The sequence below is a fragment of the Psammomys obesus genome, unplaced genomic scaffold (assembly GCF_907164565.1).
Source record: "Psammomys obesus unplaced genomic scaffold, mPsaObe1.curated_primary_1811, whole genome shotgun sequence".
In the NCBI taxonomy this organism is placed as follows: Eukaryota; Metazoa; Chordata; class Mammalia; order Rodentia; family Muridae; genus Psammomys; species Psammomys obesus.
Window position 1 is genome coordinate 22,850,987 of NW_026596040.1, and position 24,492 is coordinate 22,875,478.

Sequence of the window (24,492 nt, forward strand, 5' to 3'; positions counted from 1 at the left end):
GTGTCATGAATCTAGGTGTTCCTGGCATTGCTCAACTGTAACAATATTTAGAAGTTTTATACAACATATTTATGAAACTGTCAGCACTGGGCAGTACTGGAGAGATCTATTCACTATTTTTAATTTTTATTTATTTTTTTATTTTCGAGACAGGGTTTCTCTGTGTAGCCTTGGCTGTCCTGGACTTGCTTTGTAAACCAATCTGCCTTCGAACTCGCAGAGATCAGCCTGCCTCTGCCTTCCCTGAGTGCTGAGATTACAGGCGTGTGGCACCATGCCTGGCTGATCTATTGACCATCAATCTCCTGCTTAGACCTGATCGTGGATACTTTAGAGATGGCCTTTCCCTGAGATGTAGTTGGTGAAACCACCCTAAAATCTGGTCAGTTGGAATTAAATAATAGATAACCTGTATACACCATGAGACTTTAGGATTGAAATGATATTAATAGCTATCGGATCCATCCTGATGGAGTAACTTTGCCTTTGACGAATCCAAGCTTTCTTGTAGTTGGCTTTAGCGGTCTTTGACGAAACATTACTCAGTTCCTTTATTTCCACTCAGAGTTGGAGATATAGTTAAAAACCATCTGTTCATACTCTGTTAGAAGACTCATCCTGAAAATACCACTTACACCTGTGGCCTTCATGGATGACTGGATTATAAGTTCTCTTTAATACTTAGCAACTTTGAACTACGGAGGGACCTAGAGAGCACATCTTTTAGTGGCTCTTGACCCAGTATAGTTACAGTCTGTTTACTGGCATTTGAATGCCTTCTAGGCACATGAGGGAGGGCACATGGTGACTTATTTGGCAATGGAACGTGAATGGAAACTGTGTGTGTCCCCTTCCTTCAAGGAGCCAGCATCCGATGTGCATATTTTCTTTCTCTTCACCTAACTATGAATGAAGGAGGTCCTGAGGTGCTAACGATGTGGGAGCCTGGATTCATGCATAACCATTCAACGGGAGCAAGAACAAGTATTTGTTGTCATGTCCCCCAAGACCAACACTATGCTATCTGGCCCATCTGGAACCTGGTATTCCCTCTAACTAAATTTGATGTTACCCCCCATCATCCTCTTGGCAGCTTCACCATTAGGAGGTCTATGATTCCTACAACTTGTCTTCTCATTTTTAAAGACAAGAGAATAGGATTTCTGATTCTTTCCTACTTATGAGTATCCCAAAGCACAATTGTGCTATAGAGCAATGATCTGGCTGCTTAGCCCTGAAACTGGACTTTGAGAATTTTGGTAGCTAGGGTGGGAGGGGGGGGGGAAAGACAGTTTCACTGGTTTTGAACTCATAATTCTCTTGACTCTGGCTCTCAACTGCTAAGATTGTAGGCATCACTAAGATGCCTGGCTCAATTTCATAACCTCTTTCTCTCCATTACTCATCCTTTTCTGTCTTAAAGGCAGAAAAGATAAATCAAAGAAATTCATTCACTAGCTAGGTAAAGAGATTATTAACTCATCTGAATGAGTTAACATGGAAAAGTGCATTAACTGCCCTGCAAAAGGCTGAGTGATGACTCAGTGGTTAGGAGTTCTTGCTTGAATGCTCACAACCTCCTGTAACTCCAGCTGTGGAGGATCTGATATCCTCTTCTGGCCTCTGCATGCACTCATGCATGTGCCCAGGTGCGCCTGTATGTGTGTCCCTGGAAATGCTGACTGGAATTATGACCACCATGCCCCCACGGCTCAAAACAATTCTCACCTAGAATGTTTCATGAAACATTCTCTTTAGTCCAATCCATTTCTCTCTTTTTTTTTTTAATCCTAATTTCTGCTCAGAGTCCCCTGGAAAATATTACACTCCCTTCTCTTCTCTGGTTTGTGAGAAAATCTAAATCCTACTCATATGAGCAGCCTGGTGATATAGCACTGCCAAGGGAAGCAAAGCTGTGAGCCTGAAAATGAAATAAGAACAAATAGTACAGCCATCCCCAACAGTGAAGAGGGCTTGGAAGGCTCTCAAATTCCCACCAGAACCACAGCACAGGTGTTCTATGACTTTTATCCACTCTATCTTATGAGTCAAGAAGCACCATTTAAGGTCAATTTATTATTTTTTTTTCTAATTTAGGGAAGTGGAATTATGGGCCTGAATCCATCAGAATTCAGCCTTTGAGCCTGATAAAAGAAAGAGATAAGATTAGAGGGGGTAGCTGAGAGAAATAGGTCTTTGTGGGTCAAAACATTAACTCTTTCCCTCCATCCCTGACCCCTAGAATGAGCATATTGTACACGGTCAGAGCTGCAGGGCTGTGTGCTGATTATTGGTAGATCATCAGCAGAAAGTCATGCACCCCTGGGAGAGCTCATCCAGGTTGCTGATGGAGGCTGATTATAAAAGGATTGTGTGTTTTGATGTTACAGGAATTCCAAGACCATTTGTTTCTGTTGTTGGTTTTGTGTGTGTGTTTGGTTTTTTGAGTCTGGGTTTCTCTGTGTTATCAGCATTGGCTGTCCTGGAACTCGCTTTGTAGATCAGTCTGGCCTTGAACTTAACAGAGATCCTGCCTGCCTCCGTTTCCCAGGTCCTGGGATTAAAGGTGTGTGCCACCATGCCTGGCTCCAAGACTTTTTTATAAGCAGACAGTGTCAGCAAGACCTCTGGGGTCAAGGAGGCTGGGCTGAGGTAGGCCGAATATACCCTTGCCCTGGCAGCTATCCTGTTTCCAATGAGATTTTGTACTTTTGGTTTAATTAGATTAGGAAATTAACCTTGTTTTATTGTAGGTGTATATGGGGTCATGTGGGAAGCATGTGCCCTCTCTCTCCACTAGACTGCTGTGGAATGCTGACCTATTTGGATTTTGGTTTTGGTTGTGATGCAGCAGACAGAACCCAGGGCTTGGCATATGCCCAGCCAGCTCTGTCACTGAACTATCCCACACTCCAGATACTGAGTTTTGACATTTGATTTTTCTCTTGACTATTCCCAGCCCCACCTCTTTAAGCCTAAAAAGTAGTGAGGTTCAGTCACTACTTACCACATTTATCTTATGAGTAAAGGTCTTTTAGGTTCCAAGTTGATTTACAAACCTGTTTCCAAATGACCTCATGTGTAACGAACCTGTCCTTGATAGCACCATTTTATGGTGGTGACAAGCCTCATGGGACAATATAGCTCTGTTTACTTGTGATGTAACTTGCCATTGTCAGGTTTAGGCATAGATTAGAAAGTGCTATCTAGTGATGCAAGCCCAGGTGGCAGAAACAGCTTTTATCTGCACTGTCTAGTATGTTAGCCACCATCCATATGTAGCTGCTGGAGATCTGAAATGTAGCGAGCATTACTGAAAAACTGAGTTTTGAGTTAAACTTAATGTTAACTAGCATAAGCTTACATATAAGTAGCCATGTGTGACCAATTATAGTGGAAGTTTTGGTTTCTTTAAAAACTCAGTTATGTTATATAACTATGTTTTTGTTTTAATCCCAAGTGTGGGATATTGGGCTGCCTTAGTTTATTCACAGCTGATATTTGCCTCATGCGGCTTGGAGAGGGACACGGTCGTTGCCAGCAGCAGTAAGTGGGTATAAATACCAGAGCCAAAAACTCTGATAAAGAAGGCTCCTGCTCCCCGTGCTGTTGCTGGTGCATTCTTCTGCTCTGATTGCTGTTGTTGGCTTGCTGGACTGCTAGATAGCCTGACGACTAAGACTGGCATTGCCGATGGCTCTAACCAGCTGAAAGTAGTAAAGAGACCTACACCCCTTCTCCCCAGTAACCTTCATTCTCTCCTTCCTAGTGTTGGGGTGTTGGAAGCTATTAGGAGGGATAAGGAGTGGAGAAGGGAGGCAGAGGCATAAGAAACCAATAAAGTAGATAAAAAGTAGGCCAACAACTAGTGACTGCCATACTGGGCAATGCAAGCAACAGCTTCAGAAATACAACATCAGGTAGACAAAAAATAAATTAAGCCTGGTTGAGTTCTGGCAATACAAAGCAGCATGTGTAAATTATCTCACAGGTATGTACTGAGGGACACATACACATAGAATATGTCACACACACACACACACACACACACACACACACACACACACACACATACATACAAATAACATAATTTTCTTTTATTTTATGCCTGAAAAGCCCTTCCTTTTGTGTATATCTGCCACGTTTTCTTTATGCATTCATCTGCTGATGGGCACCTAAGCTGATTCTTTAACTTGGCTCTAGTGAATGGTTATTTCCTGAACACTGGTGACTGGTGTGCAGAATTGTGTGCCTGCTTAGATACCTCCAGGCGCAGGCTGGTGAGAGGCATGGCTGGCTGGATCCCATGGAAGCTCTCACTTTAGCTCTTGAGGAGCCTCCATGCTGATCTGTATAGTGGTGGCACTCATTTACACTCCCACCAGCCGTGTGGGAGGGCCTCCATCCTCACCGGCGTTTGTTTCGGTCGAATCAGCACCCGATTCTGCACCTGTGTTTCCTCCCTGGCTATCTTTCTTCGACGTCACGTCCCTTTCTCCGAGAGGGCTGGTGGCGACCTGGGTTTTGTTTTCCTCTCTGCCAGCACCTGGCTTTCCAGTTTTGGATAAATTGTACTACTTCTTCAGCCTCAGCTCTGTTCTTAAGACAGTCTCTGCATCTTAGACAACATGACTTATAAGGCTCACTCTAAATTAAAAAAAAATGGTTTTGCCTTTGTGGTCTGCTTCTGAAGTTCTCTTCTTCCACATTCCATCCTCTCTACTAAATGGTCCTACATTTAAAGTAGACTCTGTTTTATGCTACCAGATTTATTAGTCTCTTTAAAAGCAGATAATGGCACAGTTTCCCCCATAAGGATTACAGCTGAGAAAGTTATGTTCTATCTACCCATGGGCCACCTGTGCAATCTTTTCTTCCTTCTCCCCAAGGGTCACTTGACCTTGGAGATAAAAATGTTCCCATGTTTTAATAGAGTGTCTTTTTTAAAAAGTAGAGGGTATGCTATGCTGGAGTATAATTAAAAGAGCAACAAAACTGACTTGGAGACAGTCTAACAGCTTGAATAATTGGCTAGAAGTGTAATAAAAACAGCAGCGTTTCTGGTTGCAAGGTGAAACATCAAGCAGAGAACCCACTGCTTCAGCAATGAGCTGCTGATGGCCTGGGGCCCAAAGAAGTGCACACCAAGGCAGGGTGCAGGGTACAGCAGCCATCACGCTATAGCTTGCTGACTTCAATCGAATCCAAAGTACCCTGAATGTGTTCTCAAGTGCTGGCTAAGAGACCCAAGTGTGGATCCCCACACTTTGTAGGTGCGGAGTGGCTGCGTGGAAGGTCAAGGAGGTTTTTGCATAGGAGTGGATCTGGGAACTCACAATGGGATGTTGGGTTTGATTTCAGAGTTGAAGTAGACGAAGCTTCCCAAGGTGAGACCATAAAGCCACTAGTCTCTGTACCAGAAAAGGGAAAGCCTGTGGCACATCTGGTTGCTGGTATTGGGTGTGGGGTGGGCTTTGGATTAGAGACTTGAAACTTGATGGCTGTGTGACTCAGCAAGTTGCAAAACTGAGCCTTCAATTTCCCTGTCTTTAGAATGGGAGAAACTCGGCACAGTTTTTAGGTAACTTAAATTATGCTCAAGGTACTCTTTGACAAATAACTCAGGCTGAAAAAGCAATAACTCATTTTAAAGGCCTTCTGAAGTCATGTATCCTTACTTTGAACCCACTGTAAAAACTTTTCTGAAATTACCCTTACCAGCTAGCCTCTGAACCTGGCTCGGACAGTTCTCAAACCCACTGCTGGACAAATCCAGCAAGGGTTCCATTCTTTCCCTTCCTGGTGGCTGTCAAAATAATTCTGTTGGTTCCAGACTGCTTGCCATCTTGAACAAACTCTTACTTCTTGGGAGCTCTCTGTTTAAGGCTTACTGTGGGCTGTAGAGGAACGAAAGAATTGGGCATTTCCTGCTGAGGGCATGAGACAAGATCTGTCTGTGATATCCTGTGTTTTGAGCATATGTGCTGTTTCCAGGGGGAGAGTTTGGGTGTTTGTAGTGTGTGCTTATCTACAATAAATGAGTAATGGGCTGCTTTTGGTAACCTGGGAGAGTCCTGTCGCTGTCCTGACAACAATGCTCATTGAAATAAGACCTTTGGAGCAGGAAGGGGCTGGGAGGTCATACCTATGCACTGGCTTGGGAGCCCCATGAGGGCAAGGACCATGCTCTTGTTTACCAATTTACTCTCGGCACCAAGTATGAATAAGAAGAATGACTGAACTGACTCATGAAACCATTGAACAAACGAGTAAACTGAGGCTTAGAGGAGAGGGGTTTTCCAAACTTGCACAAACCACAGAGGTTTGCCTCAGAGCACAAGGGTGTCTGTTTTAGAACAACTTGACAAGAGTAGGCAAACCCAGAGGTCAACTGGGCTGGGCACAGAGGCCAGGTCATAGAAAGGTGGTCAGAGAGCATATAGAGGTGAAGTGATTCTAAGCCTAGCGGACATGCTGAACTCTAGTGTTATATAGGTAGCCAGGTCAGCTTCCAAGATTCAGGAGTCCAGGTAGAATCAGAAGGTGTAAACGCAAAAGGGAAGTTTGCAAGGATAATAGATAAAACTCAGAGGAGTTTCTCTCTGTCAGGAAGTGTGGTCAGACATGCTGTGTGCATCTTCCTAGTGAGTTTCCTTCATGCAGGGGAGAACACCACTCTCCTTATTTTATGGATGAGGAAACTGGGGCAAAGAGAAGGCTTCTTGCTCAAGGTCCCAATAGTTGATAGAGGGCAGAGCTGCACTCTGAAGCTGGCCCATGCTCTCACCATGGCAGTGGTCTGCTGACAGAGGCTTTTCTGGAGGAGCACGGGGGCTGGACAGCTAAAAGAGGCTAAAAGAGCCTCTCACATTCTTTAACAGTGGCTATTTATTTCCCAAAAAGCCATTTAGAAATGATCCGGAAACAATGACTGGAGAATCCTAGGGTACAGTGTAGGACTCACGCAATTCAGCACCCTTAGCAGCAGATGAAGAGGCTTCTCATAATGGCTGTTCTCAGGCCAGAGCACTTCATCCCTGAGCAGTTTCCCTGGCACGGGCAGTGCGAGATGAGAGTGAGAGCAAGAGGGAGAGCGAGAGCGAGAGCAAGAGAGAGAGAGAAAGAGAGAGAGAGAGAGAGAGAGAGAGCTTGGCAGGTGCACATACTGGTCCTCAAGAGAGGCAAACTCTGTAGGTTCTGGCAGCTATAGAATAATGGAGTCTTCTCATTTCCTAGGTCTCACCACAGATGGGCCTGGTCTGGCCATAGTTTCCCATGTCAGCAGGTTGAGAGCACAGGCTGATACACACGCGGCTACTAGGCAATGGAATGTCCTCCCCAGTCCTGATGCCAACCTCACCAGCACACTTCACAGTCACAGCTGTCTTCTTCCAGAGAGTGTTGTCAGGACATATGTCAGAGCAGCAAGCTCTTGGCCAGACAGCCTGCCACAAGACAGCTATAGCAGAAATGGGCTGTTCGACCTGAAATGGGTTTCATGGCAGGGAGCATTGTGAGGGAGGAGGAGGCACAAGTGGCTGCCACACCCTCGGGGACACACTGATTTCTAATGATTTCCCTTGGCTCTACTTGAATTAGGTCTATTTCTATGTATACCCGTTTCTCTTTTACCATAACAGAAGCCCTGTTTGAATCCCTTTGCCCCTTCCTGCCTCCTCTCCCACCCTGTCTGCTTCTGACTGTGCCTGTGTCCGTGGGCTTTGTCCAGAGGGCTGTCACTGGGCCTCTTTCTAAGGACTCAGTTTAGATGTGCCTTTTCTTTTCTTGCCCAGGGAGCCTCCTCCCTTCCCCTAGGCAGAGGAATAATCCTGCTAACTCTGTAATAGGAGTCCCTTCTGTCCTCCCTAATTTATGCTTTGTGCTGAACATCTGAATTTATAGTAAGCGCCCCCGTTCTTCTGAAGGCATAGACCTTGGCAATTCCAAAGCCAGGAAACTGCTCTGTCGGCCCTGCTTTCTGCGACCCCGAGGCCTTGTTCACTGAATAGAGGGAAGGCGCCGAGTGGGGTGGTGAAGGAAGGGTTCCCTCAATGCTCCAGAAGTACTGTTTGGCTGTCTCTGTTATGGGGTTTTTATCAACCCACTCTCTAAGGCTGTGTAAGATGGCTAGGACCAGGCAAGGCTAGGTGGAGAAGCGGAGACTGTACTAGGTCCTCTGCCAGCCTTGGGATTTTTTTTCTTCCCATTTTGAAGTAGGTTCCCATTAATCAACACCAGCTCTCTATCCCTCACCACCTTCACAGACACCCGGTTAGTAACACAGAGAAGGATGGGAAAATGGATAAAGGCGGCTAATATTAACTCCACAATTACCATGTGCCCGACTTGTGTTAAGTGCTTTATGGTCATCACTTCACTTCATTCTCACAACAATCTCATAAGACAGACACCACAGGGAACTCAAGGCCCAGAGGGGATGATTAATGTGACTGAAGTCGCCACCCAGATAAAGGCTGGAGCTGAGTGTGCCCAGGCATCAGTGTGTCCAGGAGAGCCCCATTCTTTTTCTCTTTTGCTCTCTCTCTTTGGTTGGGTGTTCTCCTGCCCAGAGCATCCTGGAAAGAAAGGAAACCTGTTCTTCTCCCTGCTGAGTCATGGGACTTATGGCTTGCCTGAGCATTCTCAACAAGGGGAGCGTAGCTGCCTTACTCCAGCCTGGTGCTCCTTTTCAGGATTGCTTCACAGCTAATCTGAGAAATAGAATAGATGGCCCTGGGAACCATATTGGAAAATGGAGGCCCTCAGGAATTGGCAGTTGTCTTCCTGCTCTGAGTGACTCAGTCGCCTGGCCCCTGAGCCAGAGGCTTCAGTATTTATACAATGTTTGCTCCCCAAGGTCCTGGCAGGCCATCAAGCTCCCAATACAAAGCAGAGAAATCCCAGGAATATAAGCTAGCAAACTGGTTTCCCGAGACTCAAAGGTTTTCTCATTAGAGTAGAGGGACTATGGAAAACATGTAATTTTCTAGAAATACCTAGAGGTTTCTAAGCTCTCCTCCTCCCCTCACCCCCCCGCATAGAGTGCAACTATATTCTGTCCTGGTTTTTGTTTAGGGGATTTCTCTGGACCAGCTGTTGTGTGGTTTGGACATGTCTCCCACACATGCTTTATTTGGGTGGCCTAGTGTTTGCATTTAAGGTCTTACAGTCACTCGTGTGGATCCCCTATCCCACCCCTGCTTCTTCTTTTCTTAGCCATGATCAGCTTCTCTCTGGAACTGTAGGCGCTCGAAGGCTCTGGGTTGAGATCCTAGCTGAGAGCACAGGTAGATGGACTAAGAGCCATGGCAGTCGAAATAGATCACTGTTCACCCCAATCTGATCTTCAGGGAACCTCCTGTGGCATTCATTCTATCTCTGTCTTTACAGAAACAAACTTGAGTCTCTGGGACTGGAAGAAGTCACCCATGGTCCTTATCATGCCGGCTATGTCAGAACTGAGGGGAACACTGGGTTCCAGGCCAGGGATGTTTCATCTGAGGACAGGGCACCATTATAGACTTATCGAAGCTACTTTAAGCACTCTTCCTTCTGAGATGATTGGGGTTCCTTGAGGCTGGCCCAACTGCTGAGTCCTGCACTGCTTCCTCCAAGACCTTCATCATATTCACTAGAAGCTCATCCCCCTACTCCACCAAAGCTTGACCTAGCTGTAGGTCCCTTCTTCCAGGCTATGAGGGTATTGGTTATCTTTTTAACTCCTCTTCCAGCCTCTCTTTTCTCATCTCCCCCTTTCCCCTTGCATTGCCTCTCCGTCCATCATTCCTCTGTCTTCCCTGTGAGAGAACCTGTTCTTTCACCGCTATCAACTTTTTGGGAAGTCTTGGTATTTCGCTTCCCATTTCTGGGCTCTTGTTTTCCTACCTATAAAATTAGTAGCTGCATTCTGGGATCTCTGTTTTCTTTCAGGGTCTATATAATTGAATGTATGGCAAGTACAGGTTGCAACATACAGTGCCTTCAGGGGTAAGTGATGGGGATGGCAAAATCGAACCAGGGGGCCCAAACTGAAGAGACTAGCTACCCAAAGAGAAACAAAACAACAGCAAAAAAACCTTACTGGGCCCCAGGGATTGTGGTCATAAAAAGCCATATGCCAATTCCAAAGAAGACCTGTCCATACAAACTAGATTCTGCCTGTGGGGCATCATTTTGGGCAGCTGCATCTATACAGGCAGATGACCACAAAGTCACTTTCAATTACTATCTGAGACAAGCAACATGCTGTCCACATGCCTGTAGGAGCTGTGAGGGCAGAAATCTTCCTGCAATGAGGTCTTGCAGCGCTCCAGGCTGGAAAAGAAAGCACCATATAAGCTTGCCACTCTCAAGGGTTCAGTGACATTCCTCAGGGACAGGCAGTAGTTTTCAAACATGGTTTTGGGCCATGACCCACTGGAAAAAATTTTTCTTTTACACAAAGATCCAGGATATAAGTCTGTGAAACCAAGGTGTCACTATGAAAACCTCGCATATATAATACACACTCACGTCTTCTTTTTCTTCTATGCTCCATTCCACACCATTACTGTATTCCATTTATTTAAAATGCTTCCTGCTACCAAATGAATTGATTTCAAGATCTGCTAGTGGGTTGTAGGAAGGTTGGAGGTTGAAAGAGAGACAAAGATGATTCTAGTTATATGCTCTCTGCTGTGGTAGGTAGCCATTGGTCATGCCACTATTTGAATTAAGATTTATTAAGATTCAACATTCAGTTCTGAGCTGTACTGGGCAATTTAAGTATTTAGTAGCTATATGGACTACTAAGCTGCTGTCCTGCGTAGCACAGAGGTGGAGTGTTTTCCTCACTCTAGATCGTCCTATTTGACACTTGGTTTAGATCTGGCTTTATAATTTTGCCAATAAAGAATCTGAAATCCAAGGTCTTTCAGAGAGGGTTGTGAGACTGGAGACAGGTGGAGTTGGAGCTAATGGAAGCCTCAAGGGTGTCTGGTAGTGGTTGGGTCCAGTTGACACAAGAAGGGGCAAAGATTTATCCTCCTTAAAACAGTCAGAGCTTCCAAGTCTAAAGCCTATGTTTTGTATGCAAGGTAGTGGATCCAAACCTTCATCTTTACAGGAAAACAGAAGCCAGTTTCCTTTTCTTATTGGGTAAGAATGGAGACGCTAGGCTATAGAACCTGTCAGACCAGGGTTCATATCTAGGCTTTTTCTTTCACAGGCTGTGAGTGTCTAGGGGATTCATGCCACTAAACCTCAGTTTCTCTTTCTGTGAGGACGGAATTAATAGGATTTACTCTTCAGGATTTTTGAAACAGTGTCCATGGCAACAAAAGATTGCCATAACGATAACGATGATGCTACTATTATAAGGTCAATATAAAAAAAAACTATAAAGATGAGCATAATTTTCACCCAAAAGGAAGTTCCAGGCTACAGTAAGGCATATGATAATAATGGCAGTGGTGGTGATGACGATGATAATGAAGGTGGTGGTGGTAATGGTGATATTGATGGTGATGGTTGATGATGATAGCGGTGGTGGTGGCAATGTTGATGTTGATTATGGTGGTGGTGGTGATGTGTTTTTCCTGATGTTTCATCTAGTACCTGGTATAGTAGGGCACTCACTTTTTATTTGTCATGTGAATGACTGAATAAAAAACATCACTTAGGTACCACTAAGGTAGAACTTTGTATTTATGTGGGGTGAGAAGATTATTAATTATTTCTAACTGTAAAGGGAAGGAGAGAGAAGGAGAAAAACTGAGGAGAGTGTCATGGAGAGATAGTATTAGAATATTTAACTAACCCCTCCCTGTGTGTGTGTGTCTGTGTGGGTATGTGAGTGTGTGTACCAAGGCACAGGTGTCATAGAGAGCATGTGCAAGCCAGAGGACAACCTTGAAGAGTTGTTTCTCTCCTTCTACGTTTACATGGGTGGTGAGGATTGATTTCAGGTCACTAAGCTTAAAGGGCAAGTTCCTTTACCTGCTGAGCCATCTTGCTGGCTCTCAGAGAGAGATGGTATTTTTATAGTAATTAATAGGCTGGTGGCCCTTGATTTGTGGGACCAAAAAGTCAAGACATGATAAGCCTCCAAGAAAGAAGGAAGAAAAACAATCACAATCAAAAGACAATAGAGGAAAGATATAGAGAACTTTTAGATATCACTTATGGGGAGGGAATGGAAAGATTTTTACTGCACCAGTGGAAAAAAATCCCCACCCTCCTTTTTGGGGATAAATGGGGATTTCTCTGTGTAGTGCTGGATTCCTGGAACTTACTCTGAAGGCCAGGCTGGCCTTGAACACAGAGGTCCACCTGCCTGTGCCTCCTCAGTGGTGGGATTAAAGGGACATGCCATCACCACCTGGCCCAAAATTTCCATTTTCACTGGAAAACAAGTGATCATTTCAAATTTCAAATTTAATTGTTACAGCATGAAGGGACAGGAGGAAATGTTCATTCTCTGTGTGTATGAGCAAAAGGCTCTTGATGGTGGCTGAGCCTATGCATAATGCCCTGCAAACAGCTTTTTCACCCGTAAATGTGGTGGACATCTGTTGTTTTGCCTGTTCAGCATCTGTTCTCAGCAGCTTCTTCTGGCAATGGAATCTCTTTCCTGTGAGAAGCCATTCCATGGGATATGGGTAAGCTCGACACTGTCCCAGGTCATAGTGGCCAAGTAGTCTGGACCAGGCCCATCCAGAGGATGCTTCCTCCTTTCTAGGCTAATGGCAGCCACATGACCTAACCCTGCTGATGCTTTATTTCTGTAAGAGCTCTTGGGGAAGGCACCTACCTACTGAGCCAGTAGGGGACAGTTGTGAGGGTTTTGATGCCATCTTGGGGTTGGTCTCCACTTGGAGATGGCCTTATTGTTGAGTGTGAACAGACTTCTGAGTGCCTTATTTGAGTGCCTTATTGAGTGGATCATCATGGGCCTATCGTTCATCTGAACTTTCTAATTACACAGACCAATATGGTACTTCTACCTGTACTGGCTGGTTTTGTGTCAACTTGACACAAGCTACAGTCATCAGGGAGGAAGGAGCTTCAATTGAGGAAATGCCTCCATGAGGTCCAGCTATAAGGCATTTTATTTTTCAATTTATGACCAATGGGGGAGGGCCCAGCCCATGGTTTGTTGGTCCAGGGTTCTAGAAGAAAGCAGGCTGAGCAAGTAAGGGTAAGAAAGCCAGTAAGCAGCACCCCTCCATGGTCTCTGCATCAGCTACTACCTCCAGATTCCTGCCCTGTTTGAATTCCTGTCCCAGCTTCCTTTGATGATGAACAGCAATATGGACTTGTAAGCTAAATAAACCCTTTCCTCCCCATTGGTCTTTTTTTTTTTTTTTTTTTTTTTTTTTTTTGGTTAGAGCATGGAGACCCTGATTAAAACACTACCCTCCCTTTTATAAAAAAAATATGTGAGTTTGAGTCGGGGTTTTATCCCTTGGAGATAGCTAAGCTATGTCCTAATACCTAGTTTTCCACACAAACTATACCTTGCCACCAATTTAAGTTGAACAGGTATATTAGGGCTACTTCATATATGTAACAAGTAGGATTCTACGTATGTAACAAGACTCATAGCTTAACTGAGGTCATGGGGATGATTCAAGTAGACCTAACTCCTGCCTGCCTATGACTCTGGCTCTAGTGTGGGGGAAAGATGGAGAAAGGTACTGTAAGAAAGAAAGGAGAGTCAGCAGCTGCCTTTCCAGCAGCCATTGTTCCCTTTTGCGTGCTCAGCATCTTTCTTAGTGGACCCTCCTCAGAGAAGCCATGACTTTCAAAGAAGGTGGTAACCTTTTGCGTCTTGTGTGAGGGGACCTCTGACTGATGAACACAGATCCTAGTAATTTCCTTCCTTTGCCATTGGGTTCATTTAGGCAAAAACATGTGATGGACTCCTGGCTAATGAGACCAGGCCAGAGAAATCTTTTGGAGGTTGGGTGGGTAGAACTGGGTCGTAGGAACATTTTCTCCAGTAGATATTGTTATCCACATGCAGTGGTGGTGGAGCTGTGTGCTCAGGTTGGTTTCCAAGCCACTGCAGACAGAAAACATCTGGGGCCCTGACTGCATTGGTGGACCTGACTGTATTGGCCCTCTTTTTGTTTTCTGTAATGTAAGACAAACATGTCTAGATTGTGAAGGCCAGTCCAGCTAGGGCCCAGTATCTGTTGCCACAAGCACTTTACAGAACCAAAGAGACTGTAATCTGGGAGCATCTAAATGGTTGGGGGAAAGCTTGTCAGAACAGCTCTGGGTAGAAACAGGTGAGTTGGGCGAGATAAACAGGTCCCAGAGCAGAGGGCAATGATGGATGAGAATCACAACCCTTTCCTCCAAGGCATTTTCCATGGCAAGACATGTCTCTGGATGTCCCTTTGCTCACCCAAGGATGAGAGCTCTTGGGTTAGTAACTGGAAAGAAAAAGCTAAGCTTTCCTCAGTGCTAAGGCGAGAACACAAATAGCATTATCAGACAGTGTGCCAGCCTCCTCCTGGGTATTACAAAGTATATTTCTACAGTGTGTTTGCCAACTTTCATGAATGTTTGAAAAAAATCAACTGGCATTGAAATACTGTCCCACTGCTGCTAGATTAAACACACACTTCATTCTCTCAGCCACAGCAGATGGCTTTCCTTCTCTAAAGTTACCATTTCTTTTTCTGTTTTAAATTATTTCTATTAATTCATTGAGAACTTCATACATTGTATTTTGAGCTTGCTTACTCCCTCCCCCAACTCCTCCAAAATCTATTTCTTCATTCCATATCTACCCAACTTTATATCCTCCCGCAAACCCAGTGAGACAAGAAACCAATTGAGTCTGGTTTGTGCCACCCATACGCTCTTGAATGTGTACCTTCCATGGAGTCTGGTTGACCTACATCCGTAAAGAAAACTAACTCTCCTCTCCTAGGAGGTATCAATTACCCACAGATCTCCAGTGAGGGAAGAAACCTCCTGCCTGCCTTCTCTCTCTTGTCTGGTTTAAGCTTTTGCTTGTCTTGTGCCTGCTGTCACAACTGCTGTGAGTCCGTATGTTGCGTCTGATAAGAACAGTGTTTCCTTACAGTCATCTACTGCCTCTGGCTCTTACAGCCTTTTATTCACCCCTTCTGCAATGATCTTTGAGTCCTGGTAGGAGGGAGGTGTGATGTAGCTATAGCTGTAGCTGTAGATATATATGTAGATGCCCCATTTAAGGATAAGAACGCCTCACTCTCTTGTTCTTTGTACTCTGAACGGTTGTGGGTCTCTGTGCTAATCTCTGTCTACCGCTGGAAACCCCTCTGATGAGGTTTGAGAGATGCACTAAGAACCTGTGTCTAGACAGGATATAGGTCCAAAGGGAGAACCTACAACTTTTGCTCTGTTAAAGGGACTTAATATTAAACTGACTCTTAATGACTTATCCTTATACTCATAAAGCTGTTATTTCTTTAGGAAGAGTATTTTGGGTGCAAGATTGTAGCCCTCTCTTACCAGACAAAGATGGATCACCCAGGTGGCTATGCTGGCAGAGAGAAGGGCAAAGGTATCTCCCCTCACTGTCATGCATTAGAAGCCCTGGGCCTTGAGGTCTCACAGGCAGCTTGTGTTGGTGTCATTTATGCAGACAAACATCATCCCTTGCCACTTCGTAGTCTACCTCATTATCTATCTTTTATCAAGCTGCCTACAGATAGATGGATCTCCACATCTCTCCAGGTCAGCCTCTTCTCCATTGCCGCCTGCTCCATTTCAGCCACGAGCATCACTCACCATAGCGGGCTTCCTCTCATAGCCATCTTCCAGATTACTAGTTCTCAACTGGGAACAACTTAACTTCCAGCTAGGGATATTTGACAATATCTGGAGACATATTTTGTTATCAGAACTGAAGGAATTGACTAGCAACCATCCTATAATATATAGGGCAAACTTTCCTCCTCTCAACACAAAATTATCTGGTCTAAGATGTCTGTAAGTGTCAAGGCTAAGAAATCCTGTTTTGGATAGAATTCACCATCCATCCCACAATTCTCAGGACAAATGTTGTCCACCAACTCCCCTCAGCAATGTAAACTCTGTGTCATTGGTTCTCACAGGAACTCTCTCTTTTATTCTCAGCAGGCACTCTCATAATTATTTGTCGCCCCAAAAGACTCCAAGCTTGACAAAGGCAGAGGGCATTTTGGAGCTCAGCTCTGTGGTCTTAATGCCAAGCATTATACCTGGCATGTGGTGACCTACAATACGGATTTTAGAAAAATAAAGCAAGCCTGCTTAGTGCACAGCCATGTGCAACCATGAAGCACAGTGATCAGCATAGCTCTTGTCTATTGGAAAGTGAGATGCTTGTTGAGGTCACGCCATAGACTCACTGAGCAGTTTTGCAGGCTAGGGAAAGTGTAGTCAGAATCTTACAATGTCAGCAGTTTTGGAAAGTTTTGGTCCCTGGACTCCTCTATACCCTTAAATTTTCTTATGAATGCTAAGGAGCTTTTATACATATCAGTTATATCTTACAAAATACTTTTCATATGAGCAATCATGCTCTAGGAATTAAAAAAAAGAAAGCCAGAAGTGCAGAAGCACAGATTCCATTAGCTGTCAGAATGGGGACGTACCACCTGTTGCCCCTGGATACCTCCACTGCCTACTCATGAGAGAATGGGGGAGAAAATAACTTAAGGTCAGTAAAGAAATCATGCTGCTTTTCTGAACTTCTCTGAAGGTCTCAGGGCTCTCAGAGATCCTGGAACGTGTTTGAAAGGGTTGTACTATATGAGTCTTGATATTAGAGGGATGGAATCTCACAAAGGAATCGTGGTAAGCTACTTGGAAATGGTTCCATATAAGCTAATCCATAAAAGCTGAACTGGATGGGGGTGCCCCAAACCCATATTTTGTGGGTCCTACTGCCTGATTCCCTAGCATGAAGTCAACACCTGCCTGCCTTTGTGAACAGTTTCCTGGAGAAGTCACTTTAGTTAGACCATTCATTGCTCATGACAAAACACTGCCCAAAAATACCTTAAAGAAGGAAAGGCTTGTTTGGGGCTTATGACTTCAGAGGTTTGGCTCCATGGTTCACTCAGTCCATTGTTTAAGTGGGCTTAGAGTGAGGCAGACATTATGATGGCAGAAGCTTGTGATGGAAGAGGCTGATTGCTTCATGGTAATCTAGGAAGCAACACATGTCTGGGCTTCTGCAACCCATCTATTGGATGGTGTGACCCACATTCAGGGTGGACCTTTCACTCTTACTTAACTCCTCTGGAAATCTTCTTATGGACACACCCAGAGGTGTGTTTTTATTAATCTAGGCCTCTTTAAGTCCAATAAGGATTAAACATCACAAGAACCATGTCCATTCAGTGAGGCATTGTTGATGGTGGCTTTCATATTACAACAGCAGCAGAGACCATGTAACCCCCAAAGCCCAAGGGATTTATCATACAGAAAAAGTGTGCTAATTCTTATTCTTTAGAATGCAAAAGAAAGTTAGCTGGGTGCAGTGTTGCACATCTTTAGTCCCAGCATTTGAGAGGCAGAGGCAGGCAGATCTCTTTGAGTTCAAGGCCAGCTGAACATGGCAAGTTCAAGGACATCTAGAGCTACATGGTAAGACCCTGTCTCAAAAAAGAAAATTAACTAAAAATAAAATAGAATGTGGAAGTTGAGGTTTCCGCCAACACTAAACTTGATGTCAAAAACTTTTAAGACGTAGACCACTTTAAGTCAAGTTGGGGGTTTGTGAGTCAAGAAGGAAGGTGGGGAAAAACATTCCCCCATCAGGTGGGATTAAATAGACCAGACGTCTTGAGTGCTTTGTGCCTAAGTCTCCAATATTGGAGAGAATCGTGGGAAATCTCTTAGCCATGTTGGCATGCTAAGTAGGTTGGTCACACAGAGAAAACTGTCTCCACATCAGAGGTGCCCGCAAGGGTGGCCTCCCAGGGTAGTGTGCTTCCTACATTTGGTTGAGGCTGTGAGATGATAAGGTTCACAGCACGACAAACCAGATCTTTGGGCATCCGATGCATTATCACATCAACTCAAGAAGCACAAACACATGAGTGATGTGGTTGGGACAAGATAAAGGGAGCAGCAGGTGTTTGTCCCAAAGGCATGCCCCTCTGTGGCTTCAACTGATTCCTGCCCTGTCGGGATGGAGACTCAGTGAAACTGGAAACTTGGATTTTAAAGTAAAACTCCAAGGTTTTTTTTTTTTTTTTTTTTTTTTTAATATATTTTGGCTCAAATACCAAACAAACAAAAATAAAAAAGAATATAATATGAGCCAACTAAAACACATTTACTGATTTTTTTTTCTTCACTCAGAGTATGGGGATAAGAGACACTAGTCTTCTTGCCAGCTTAAATATGTTTTGATTGTAAGAGGATACAAGCAACCTCTTTATATTCATTTGGAAGTTTGCTTTGTTTTGTTTTTGATTCTCCCAGTACCCTGTCATCTCATATTTTTGCTATTTAATAGCAAAGGCGGGACTTTTGACTTCAAGTCTAGTGTTCGTGCGACAGCTGCAGAGACACCTGCAGTCTACAGAGGGGACTGGGTGGAGCAGAAAGGACACGGGTGGGGAAGCCTTAAGGGACAAGGGAAAACACTCACAGTAGGAAGTATAGACAGGACCCAGCAGTTGTCACACAGAGAATCTCAGCAGCAGCTATTCCATACTGGCTTTCTGTAGCCTTTAAAGATAGGGACCAATGGACACTTGAAGTGGCTGGAACTGGGTTTTAGTCACTTGGAGAGGGTTAAGAGCTTGCATTGTTACAGGGTAAAACAGCCACAGCCAACATATCATTGAGCAGGCATGGCTGTATTCCAAGGAAACAGTACAGGAGCTGGATCAGATCTGGTCCTCAGGCCATAGCTGTCCACCGTTCCACAGCATCATTCAACGGTCTGGCAAATTAGCTGTGTGTGTCTGTACAATGTCCTGATGCCACTCAACCTTTAAGGCCAACTCAGAGGTGGTTTAGTTGGGTTAAACGACTAGATAACATTGACAGTTCTTTCCCAATGTGAGATTCAAAGATGCTTTGAACTGTTTTTGTTTAGGCTCTGGGGCTAGGACCACCACATCCAGTTCAAGCTGGTGGGGGTGGCAAGCCTCTTGTACAGTGCCCCCAACTGCAGTTGCCATTTCTGTAACTGAGCATATGCTGGCGGAAGCGTCAATTCAGAATGAGCCAGTTAAAATGCAAGGAAGGGACAGCTAGCAGATCTTTCCAGTTAGAGTCCAGGCTGCTAATTACTTTTGTAAAGAGAAATACATAAACATGCAGATGGCAACTGTAGTAAATATGATCTTCTACATATAAATATAAAAATCCTACCCACTCTTCAAGGCCTTTCTCACATGCACCACATTTCTAGAAATAGTTTCTGGTTCTCCTTTCATCCCTGCTCTGCCTGTGAGCTATTTTCCTTTGAAATCTCATGGTCTGAGCTTCTTAGGAATAAGCTATGCCATCAAATGGATGAGATATCTAAATTCTTGGATGTCCTGTCAAAACTCAGATTGCCAGGCTCCACCCCTATGGTTTCTGGTTTTGCTACTTTAGGATGAAAACCTGCCTTTCTCCAGGCAGTTCCCATCTGATGGTAATGTTTCCACTGAAGATTACACTTTGAAAACCTCTGACCTCCAGCACGGTTCACATATGTTTCACACTTGTTTCATCTTGCTCTCAGGTTATAAGTCATTGGATTGTGTATAGACCTGGATTGTTCTTGTGGACATACAATGAACATTTGGAAACACCCAAAGATGAGATGAGGAGGAGGGAGTTTCTTTCCTCAAGATGAACTTGACAGCTGTTTCCTATAACAGGTGTTCCTTGAGGCCACAGAGAAAGTAAAATGCAACAGATTTGTTCCCAAGAAGTAACCAGCACAGGAAATTCCTGTGGTTATACTAACAGTCCCACCACCATTCAGGTGGAAGACCAAAACCCAAATGAAATCCATCAAGGCCTTATACAACCTTCACTGTACGTAGTGTGGTTACCGGGGGTGGGGTGTGGAGGAGAAGACAGAATACAAACAGTGAAGGTTGTCCGCTAAGAGGGACTGCCAGTGGGCTGAATTGTGATTCCCCTCCTTATTCATAGATGGAAACCACTAGCATCTCAGAGCAGATTAAAGCATCTCAGGAGAAGATTAAAGTGAAAATGAAGTCATGATGTAGACTCTAATGATGACTGGTGTCCTTACAAGAGAGAGGAGGACACGCTACACAAAGGGCAGATGTCATGCACAGCTGTGTGAGAGTGGTCAGCGTGGACTTGTGAGGAAGGAAACTTCCATTGTTTGTGCCACCAGCATACATCAGTGCTTTATGGCACCTCCCATGAGCTACTCAATAGAGTCCAAGTCTTTACTTTAAGTGGTGTGAGTGGTACAAATGCTACTAAGATGGGCTGGAGAGGTGGTTCTGGTAGAGGACTTGGGTTCAGTTGCCAGCACCCACATGGCAGCTTATGACCATCTGTAACAGTTTTAGGGAATCTGATGCTCTCTTCTGAGTTTTGTAAGCAATAGGCGAGCGCGCGCGCGCGCGCGCACACACACACACACACACACACACACACACACACACACATATTGGCAAAATACTCAAACACATAAAAAAATAAGTAACATCCTAAAAAATACCTATCAGAGAATCAAGGCCATACAATGGCCCTGGAATACTAGGCATTTACCCTGTCTACGCCTCAGACCCAGCCCCAGCCTGGAGGATCTCAAGTCTGAACTGGCTTCTCCCAACTCATTTTCTACATAGCAGCAAAAGTGCTTCTTTTAAAATGCAAATCCAATGATAGTCAACTCTGACTCCCATCACCTCCAGGTGTAACAAATACTACCCAGTAGCTTTACTCTACCCTGAGATATGGCTAGACACCTTCCGTAGCCTTAAGGCCATGTTGATCCAGCCCCAGGCTTTTGATGGCCGCCTTAGCCTCATCTCAGACCTGCTTGCATTTGGCATCTACCCTGGACTTCTTTCTTTCCATTGCATCTGGTTTCCTCTGCACACTGGCAGATCCTCTCCCTTGAAGAGGTGTGTCTGAGGTGCTTCTGGGTTACCTGACTCTACATTTAGGAAAATACAATCGTCTGACAGCTTTCAGCAGGGAGAGGTCATATCTAGCCCACTCTACTGCCTGTGACAGGTGAGCCATCAGTAGACAATGGTCTCAGGAACAGCTGCCAAGAGCTAAGAGCATAAGCAAGAGGAGGCGTAAAGCTCAAACTTGAGTCCTCCCGAGAGGTTCACAGCATGTTCAAATATTAGAGGATCCTGGTGACGGCATCATTCACCTGAGAGCTGTAAAAGGAGCTGAAGGGTGATATTTTGAGCCTGTCTGCCAAGACAAGTCACCTGCTCTGACGGACAGGATGAAAGGGCTCTTTCTTTCTGGCCTGGCTTGCTCACTGCCCTTCCAGACACAAAGAGACGCAGCTAAGCCGCGAGCCTATGGATACCAACCAGAGACCTTTTTGTTATCATTTAGTTAGAGACACCACACTTTTCGAATGAGACACTAGGATGTGCGAGCAGGGGCACGGCCCAGCAACACTATAAAGTACTAGAAACGAGGGCAGCGGTATATAATTACGTTAGACCCACAGTCAACTGACTCTTTCCCTACTTGGTCCATTCACCTGTAACCCAAATAAAGTTGGGCTTGCTTTGTGCTCAGTTTTTGGGCAGACTTGTTTTTAGAGCTTGCTGGGTAAGGGAAGCCAATAACCAGAACTAATAAAAAAAATTCAATTTGGGTCTTTGCTGGCTTCTCTTTCTTTCAAGTAGCCAAGGGAAGAAGATACCTGCTTAATATCTAGCAGACAGAGGCTAATATAAGGCTTTATGCGTGTGCCCTGTGATCCTCTCTGGTCCAGTGAAGCAGGTAAGGAGCTCACCACACTTATTCCATGGCTGAGCAGACTGAGATGTAGGGTACTGAAGCCATGTGCCTGATGCCAGCCCAGCCCTTGTACATTTCGCCAGCCACCTTCCTTCATAAAATGTACACTTAGGGAGACCCCTTCCTGCTCCATAAAATATTGGAGAATTTTCCAGGTACCATTGGTAGCAAAGCCGATTATTGACAATATTAAGGTCAAGAAACCTCAAGAAATTCATTGCCACTTGGTTCTCAAACCCCAAGCTAAGTAGGTTGTTCCATACTTAAAGCATACAAATATGTTCACTTGCTCAGCCTCTCTATGATAGGTTAGTGGGGAAAACAAAAGCCCAGCAGAATACTTCTCTTCTATCCAAAGAGGTATCCTGTCCCCAGCCGATTCCAGGAATTCTGGTACAATAATTAACACATAGGCCAGAGGCCCAAACTCACTGGCACAGGACAGCCTCTCAGATGTGTAACCAAGAAGCCCCAGGTCACAGTCACATAAAGGGCTCATTGACTATATGTGTTGAAAAGCATATGCACTTCAAGAGAGAGAGAGAGAGTGGAACTGTGGTTTCAGGGCAAGCGGGGAGGATGACACTAAGTTTCTCCTCTAGTTCAAAGCCCTTGGAGGCTCTCCAAAGCATTCTTTATGTCTAGACTCAGCAATGGACTTTGCTACCAGCTAAGGAATATTTTCCCCATAGTGCTGATGTCACAGACGCTGGGGTAATTCAAATCAGCAGGCTCTCTCTAGTTACAGGACTGAGGGCATCTGAGGGCTTCCTGGGAAGGTTAGTTATGGGTAGTGCCCAGCTGCTCTGGGTTTAGAGGTAATCTCTGGAACTGGATTTAGCTCAAAGGGAGAGATGGCCTCGGGGAAGGCCGTGGCATCAAATCCAGACAACAGAAGAAAAAAAGGTCTGATGACTAGATAAAGAGAGTGAAGAGATTAGGGTGGTGAGGTGGTCCTCGATAAAAGGATAAATATGAACATGGAGTCCTTCCCCTTACTCCTGGCCCTTTGCTAGGCTCGGGATGAGGAGGGACTGGGGATGGGGACAACTCCTGGGTCACATGTGGTCATTCTTTTTGTGCTTCAGAGTCTTCTCCACCTGTGGACACACGTAGGACTCCCAGGCTGTAGGCCACAGGGACGTCATGCAGCACAGTCCTACACGGAAAGTGTCTTCAGTCTTCCTAAGGTCAAGGTGTCCTAAAGGTGTCTCTTAGTCCCTTGACATAAAAGGCTTTTCTCAAGTGAGACTTATTCTGGTGTCACTTTCCTGGCATTCACAAAACCCCAGTGAGGACCTGGCCCCAAGCAGGAAGTTCTGAGCACAACTAGATTACAAAGTTTACACATTAAAGCTCGGGCACATTGGCAAAAGTCATTATTTATCAATATTTACTGGGTAATCTCTCTGTGCTGGGGACTGGGGAAAAGCTGTATTTCCTGGGCATTGGTAGTTAATAATTACATGGGAAAGAGCTACAATAAGTAATTAAACAGACATTTACAAAATGGGGTGAATAGAATGAAGAATGGGGGAGGAGATGTATTCCTGCCAGACTACAAAGACAGGAGGGAGTCACAGCTGTAAATGGTGGTGGTGGGGTGGGAGGCCTGGAACAAGCCTGCTGGAGGAAATGTACATGAAAGGCTAGCGAGGAGAGAACAGGGTCATTTCCAGGAGGCCAGTGAGGCTAGGATATCAGGGCCATGGAGAGCAGTACAAATAAGTATGGTGGAGAGGCACCTCTTGAAATACACAATGCTTAATGGTTTGCCTAGCAAATACTTGTACAGGTGTTGTATTGAACTAGCCCTTTAAGACAAGCAGACTGACAGGATGGGCCTGATGAAAACACTAGCCTTAGAGACTACAGACTCATCAGGACAGTTTGCATTGGAAGTCAATGCTGTTCTTAAGATCTGATTCTAAAGATTGGATAGTCATGTACCATGCTGAGACTGTGTACAATTTATTATTACTAAACACAGATTATTTTTTTGGAAACACAGAGTTTTGGTAAGTCCACAAACAAGGTCATAATCAAGATAAGGGACATTTCCATCTTTCAGGATAATTTCCTGTGACTTTTTGCAATTAGTCACTTTTTCTCGGTCAAAAGCAAACTCTGTTGTGATTTCTTGAAGTGTGTGTTGTTATGTGTGCCTGTGTTCTCTATGTGTATATGCAGATAGGTAAACAGACGTGTGTGGGTACACATGAGTATAGAGGCCAATATTCCTGTCCTTCTCTGCTGCTGTTCATCTTAGCTTTGGTTTGGACAGGCTTTCCCAGTGAACCTGGAGCTCACCAATTTTCTTAGAGGAGCTCTTCGCCAGGCCCCAGGGATCCTCCTGTCTATGCCTCCCCAACATCAGGATTGCAGATATGGACAGTTGTGCCTGAATTAATTAATTAATTTATTTATTTATTTATTTATTTATTTCCCTCCCTCCCTCCCTCCCTCCCTCCCTCCCTCCCTCCCTCCCTCCCTTCCTTCCTTCCTTCCTTCCTTCCTTCCTTCCTTCCTTCCTTCCTT

At 44.7% G+C, this 24,492-nt stretch overlaps 1 protein-coding gene across 4 annotated transcripts in view; it reads right to left on the reverse strand.

Moving 5' to 3' along the window:
• The window catches only part of Ablim3 (actin binding LIM protein family member 3), a 115,327-nt gene that overhangs the window by 73,050 nt on the left and 17,785 nt on the right, over positions 1-24,492 (reverse strand). The gene's annotated exons all lie outside the window — the stretch shown is intronic.